We start from the raw sequence: 6649 nt of genomic DNA, 5'->3' as shown, positions 1-6649 counted from the left end.
ACTGTTTCCTTTCCCTCCTTCAGGGTAAGCCACAGCTCTGTTTCCATACCAAAAACAGTGTGGATTGGGACCCCGGGGGAGGACAGGCCCTCCTGTCCTGGAGGGTAGTGGAGGGTAGTGAATGGTCCCTGACACCATTCAGTGAGGCCCTTCCCCCACAAGCTGCAGTGTTCTGTCACTGCCCTACCGGTGCATTCCTGTGCTGCCTGTCTGCCTGTGGGTGGCTTTCCCACCAGTGGGCTTCGTGGGGGGCTTCCTGTGGGTGTGGCTGGTTCTAGACGCTGGGGAGCCTGGGTGGGCAGTCCAGGGCCCGGGCAGGGAGACAGCTGTCTGGTGATGTCCAAAGAATCCGAGGGCCAGGAGTGGCCAGGGCCTCCACGGTGTGCAGTGGGAAGGCCTTTCAGAGGATGCATTAGCTGGATGGAGCATGCGAGTGGCTCTGTGCAGGAGGAGGAATTCTGGCAAGGGACAGCGAGGGGCTCAGGCTCTAAGACGGGATTACGAACAAGGCTGGGGGTGAGGTGGGGCTGGGGGCACGGAGACCCAGCGGGAAGTGTAGATATTGGCCTGAGAGCCCGGGGTATGGGAGCGGGTGGGCAGGGCAGGGGTGATGGGAGCAGCCGTGTGTGGTGACCCAGGGCTCTGGCTGCCGTGAGGAGAGTGGGAGCCTGCCGTTGTCAGGCTGTGCCCCAGGTTCTGGGCGTGGGTGTGAAGGGCAAGACTTCTGGCTGAGGGACAACAGGAATACTCGGTTGTCCCCACGAGGACTCGGCTAGGCCTTCATGGGACTAGTTGGAGTCACACATCAGAGGCTGGCAAATGCTGGGGATGTCAGATCCCAGGGGCTGCCCTCCACGAAGTGCCACCAGGAGGCGCTCTACATACGTGTGCTTTCCTGGCTGAGCTTCCGGCCTTTTTGTTTTCCCAGGAGTTTTCTCTAGTTTTCCTTCATGGGTGATTTTAACAGCCAGATGTGCTAACTGGGTGGGTCCCAGTTACTATATTTAAGAGCACATGGGCCGAGGATTTAGCTCAGTGGTGCTGGCGCCTGCCTCACAAGTGCAAAAAAACCCAAAACAACAACAACAACAACAAAACCATGCACATGGTGACTTGCTGTGTGTAGGAACTGCAGTGATACGGATCTTACATAGCTTACTTACTGCGGCAGGTAAGCTCTGTTGTTGCTTTTTATAGAGGGGTCAAGAAGAGCATAAGCTGCTGAAGGTCTTTTCCAGCTGGCCTGTGGCAGAGACCAGGCTTGAGCTCAGGGTGCTGACCCCAGCATCCTCATCCTTTAACTCCTACCACTGTGTCTCCTCCCTTGCCCATCTGAAATGTGGCCCTTTGGCTGGGAGGCAGGTCCTAGCATGGTGGTTTTGGATTCTTCGGAGTAATCTATGTGTGTGACCCCTCACCCCACTGAGGACTTTTGCTAGGAAGCATTCTCAGCCTTAGGGTGCCACGGGTCTTGGAGTCATGGCCCATCCTCTGCTTTTCTGCGTCCAGATCCCAGAGATGTGTGTGTAACGCGTACATGCGTGGCGGGTGAATGAGTAGTGAGTGTGCACATACAAGTGACCACATATTAACAGCCCTCTTGGTGTATTTAACTAGTCTCTTTTTTGAAGGATATTCAGATTGTCTCTAATCTCTTGCTATTGTTAAGTTGTGCTGCAGTGAATGACCTTTACAGGTGGGATTGATTCTGGGGTGAATTTAAAGACTTTCGTGATGGACTGTCCTTTTTCTTTCTTTTCCTCCTCCCTTCCTTCCTTTTTTTTTTTTCTCCCTTCCACCGGGGATCAAATTCAGGACCTTGTGATTGTGAAGCAGGCGTGGCACCACTAAGCTAAATCCCTGACCGCTTCTGGGTTTTTTTTTTTTTTTTTTTTTTTTTTTGGTACTGGGGACCAATAAACTCAGGACCTTGTGCTTTCAAGGCAGGTGGCAGCACCACTGAGCTAAATCCTTCCTAGTCCCTTGTTTTTGTTTCTTGGGACAAGGACTCACTACATAGTTCAGGTTAGCTTTGAATTTATATGTAGTCCAGGCTGGCCTTGAACTTGAGGCGATCCTCCTTCCTCAGCCTCCCTAGTGCTGAGATTATAGGTGTGCATCACTACGCCTGGCTTCCTCTGGTTTTTTGGAGACAGGGTCTTGCTAAGTTGTCGAGGCTGGACTTGAATTGTGATCTTCCTGCCTCAGATTCTTGACTGCTGGGGTTAGAAGCTTGTGCCCCCACACCCTGTCCAGTGATATCCTTTAAGTGCACACACTGGTAGTGAACAATAGCAGATGCAAACTAACCCCCACACTGTCCAGTGATATCCTTTAAGTGCACACACTGGTAGTGAACAATAGCAGATGCAAACTAGACTCTCCCCAAGATCACTGGCATTTGTTAGGTGACATTTACACAGTGATTAGTCCATTTCAAAAAGGAAAGAGAAACAGTTGGATTCCTGTTTGGAGACCCCTGGAGAAATGGGGCCAGGAGATGCTGAGAACTGACCTTGTCCACCACCTCAGTGCAGTGAATAAGCACTGAATAAGTGCGTGGCTAAGCTAGTAGACTTGTTGGATCCCCACAGTAACCTCTAACTCTTTATCTGCATGAGGTGCTGGAGGCACAGTGAGCCCAGGGTGGAGTCACCTCTGGCAGCTCACAGCAGTAGATGCTAAAACAAGATGGGAACCCATGGTACCTGCGGCAGGTGGCCAGGGGCCAGGCCAGCCCGGTGCTTCCTCCCTCCAGTGCCTGAGGCCCATGCTGCTGAGATGTGCCAGATGCCCAACCTCCCTTTAGGGATTTGAGCTGACTGGGTAAATGTTCCTCCTCCACATTCACCTATGAAGTCATCACAGGGTCCCAGAGGGAGCAGACATTTCCCTATCCTGACTATGGCCTGCTTTACAAACTCCAAAGTGGAGCTCCACGGACCTCCAATAACAAAACTGGTGGGCATTGTGGTACATTCCTATAATCCCAGTTACTCTGGAGGCTGAGGCAGGAGGATTATAAATTGGAGGGCAGCTTGGGAAACAGTGAGACCTTGTCTCAAAATAAAAAAGGGATAGGTTGGGGCTTAGCTCAGTGGCATTGCACCTGCCTCACAAGCACAAGGTCCTGAGTTCGATCCCCAGTACTGCAAAAAAATTAAAAATAAAAAAGGGCTGAGAATGTAGCTTAGTGGTAGAGCTCTTGGGTGGTATATTCAAGGCCCTGGTTTCAATCTCCAGTACGGAGGGGGTAAAATTGCCATTAAAACCTCTTTATTTTTAAGCCAGCCACAGTGGTATATGCCTGTAATCCAAGAACTAGGGCGGCAAAGGCAGAAAGATCACTCCAACTTTAAGGCGAGCCTGGGCTCCATAGTGAGACTTTGAGGCCCTGTATCAAAAAACAAAAAACTGGGCTGGGGATTTAGCTCAGTGGTTCCTCCGTCTGCCTCATAAGCACAAGGTCCTGAGCTCGATCCCTAGTACCAAAAAACAAAACACCCAAAACCAAAAAACAATAAAAAAGAAGAACAGAGAGTTACCATGTACCCTCAGCCAATTTTCCCTATGATTAACATCTTACCTGGTATGTTTGTTACCATTAGTGAACCAATATGGCTCATTAGTATTAATTGAAGTCCACAGGGCTGGGGATTTAGCTCAGTGGTTCCTCCACCTGCCTTGCAAGTGCAAGGACTTGAGTTCGATCCCCGGTACCCCCCCAAAAAATAAAAACTAAATAAATAAAATAAAGTCCACAGTTTGTTCAGAATGCCTTAATTTTATCTAATGTCTTTTTCTGTCCCAGGATCCTGTCCAGGATACACCATATCACATTTGTCAAATCTAACTTTTTTTTTTTTTTTTTTTTGAGACAGGGCCTCACCATGTAGTCTAGGCTGGCCTTGAACTCATGGTGATCCTCCTGCCTCAGCCTACAGAATGTTGGGATTACAGGCGGATACCTGCACACCCGGCTCTAACCTTTTCTCACAGCATTGGGGGTCCCATTGCTTCAGTCAGATTAAGGGAGAGGTCACGGACCTCACCTCTCAGTGAGTTGCATGTCCATGTTTCAGGGTGAGGAGAGCGTGTGGAATGACAGGTTGCATTGTGACCATCTTGGAAAATCAGATATTGATGTTGGGTGTACTCTACTGTATGTTGGCTGTGGAGTACTGTACCTCAGGAGAAATGAACTAACGCTGCACATATCAACACGATAAACCAGAACCCTGAGTGACAAAAGCAATTGCAGAAGAATATGTGGTTTCAAAATATGCAAAACAGGGCTGGGGATTTAGCTCAGGGGTTCTGCTGCCTGACTCCTCGCAAGCACAAGGTCCCGAGTTCGATCCCCAGTACTAAAAAACAGAACCACAAAAAATTATGCAAAATAATGCATATTAATGAGGGATCCTTAAAATATAGCAAATGTGTAAATTGCTTGGGAATGGTAAACTCCAAAGGCAGACAAGTGGTTTCCAATCAGACAAGTGCCACGAGGATTCAAAGTAATGACTTTGAAGCCAGGTAGTGGCCATGGCTGTTCATTGTTATCTTTCATGCTCTTGAGGGTATCTCTTAATTAAAATATAATTCTGACAGGGTGTGGAGGTGCTTGCCTGTGATCCCAGCACTCAGGAGGCAGAGGCAGGAGGATTGCCGCCAGTTCAAGGCCAACCTGGGTTACACAGTGAGTGCAAGGCCAGCCCGAACTGCAGAGTGAGACCTTGTCTTCAAAACAAAACAAAACAAAGAAAAAAATATAGAATCCTCTCTCCTGTTCTGAGTCAGTCACCAGGTTCCCCTCTCCAAAGGCGATCAGTGTTCCTGGGATTTTAAGAGTCCTTCCAGAAATACTTGCTATTTTTACAAATATGACTATTTTCCCAGTCAGTTGGTTGCAGTGCGGTATAATTGTTGTTCACTTTGCTCTTTCACTTAAATGTATCCTGGAGATCATTTCATATCAGTCCATCGAGTTTTTAACAGCTGTGTTGAAGTCTAATTCAGAGCCCTGATGATTCTCCCACATACAGTGCATTTTTGGTGGCTTTTATTATTCAGAATGGGCATTCTTCACCGTGATCAATTTTACCACATTTTTGTTACCAAAAAAGAAACCCTGCACCCCTGAGGCATTATTTCCCACGTCCACCACCCTTGCTTCCTTCCCTCCGCCCTAGACAACCACTGATGTGTTTTTTTATTTTTACATTTGTCTCTTCTGGACATTTCATCTAAATAGAATCACATGTGATCTTTTTTTTTCTTCTCAAAGAATTGAACGAAATGAGCAAAAAGCAGTGACACAGTTTATTTAAGAAAGTAAAACTGAAGAATGAGGGAGAAACTGGCTCTGCACAGTGAGGTTGAGCCGAGTAAAAGAGAAAAAGCAAGATAAGTGAATACCTTGGAGAAAGCAGGGTGAGCTACCTCGAGGGGAGCCACTGTAGTGGGCTCTTTTCTTTTTAGAAGATATTTTCTTTTTTTTTTTTTTTTTTTTTTTTTTTTTTATATGTAGTCTCACTATGAGACCGACCTGGAACTCACTATGTAGCCCAGGCTGGTCTCGAACTCACAGCGATCCTCCTGCCTCAGCCTCCCGAGTGCTGGGAAAGAGCTTCCCTTTAAACTGAAAGTTAACAGCACAAAGGTGTCCCAGGTTACTTTAGGAAGACTTGTTCCCGCCCGGATGGCCAGCTCATGTGGCGCCACCTTGTGGAAACAGTGTGAATAAAGTTAACATCACCCAGTGGGTAGTTGTCAAATGATATCCTCCTGGCTATTGAACCCAGGGCCTTCTCCCTGAGTTACATCCCCGGTCCCTCCCCCACCCCTGCCCTTTGAGACAAGGTTTCACTAAATTGTTCAGGCTGGGCTCCAACTTGCGATCCCTCTGCCTCAGCCTCCCAGAGTACCAAGATTTCAGGAATGTGCCACCACACAGCAGAACTATTCCCTTCTTGATGGTGTACAAAAAAATGACTGGTATAAATATCTCGTTTTCTTTTTCTTTTCTTTGTTTTTTTTTTGTACCGGGGATCGAACTCGGGACCTTGTGCTTGCAAAGGAGGTGGCAGCACGACTGAGCTAAACCCCTGGTGCCCCAAATTTTCTTTGTGAGAGTATGTTTAAAGTATTTCACTGTCTCTAATCCACATGCTTTACTTAGAATAAAACAGGACTGTTTAAAATCTGCACCCACACTAGAAAGTCCAGTGCTGTGACTGAGAGTGGGCCTGGCCTGAGACATCTTTGGGAATGGATGGCATTCTGGCTGTGTGATTGTTGGCCAGAGACTTCCCTTCTCTGGACCTGTTGACTTTTTTTTTTTTTTTTTTTTAGGGATCAAACTTAGGACATTGTACTTTCAAGGCAGGTGGCGCACCACTGAGCTAAATCTCCAGCAGGACCTGTTTACTTCTGCAAAGCAGGCCTTAAAAAGACTTCCTGAATACCTGGAATTCTAGCACTGTGGAAGACTGAAGCAGGAGAATTGCAAGTTCGAGCCCTTCCTGGGCCAGTTAGTGACTTATTAAGACCCTGTCTAAGGGCTGGGGATTTAGCTCAGTGGTTCTGCAGCCTGCCTTGTAAGCACAAGGTCCCGAGTTTGAGCCCCAGTACCAAAAAAAAAAAAAAA

The sequence above is a fragment of the Fukomys damarensis genome, unplaced genomic scaffold (genome assembly GCF_012274545.1).
Source record: "Fukomys damarensis isolate Sample0158 unplaced genomic scaffold, DMR_v1.0_HiC HiC_scaffold_19, whole genome shotgun sequence".
NCBI classification, from domain to species: domain Eukaryota; kingdom Metazoa; phylum Chordata; class Mammalia; order Rodentia; family Bathyergidae; genus Fukomys; species Fukomys damarensis.
The sequence above is the reverse complement of the archived record's forward strand: the minus strand, read 5'-3'. Positions refer to the sequence as shown.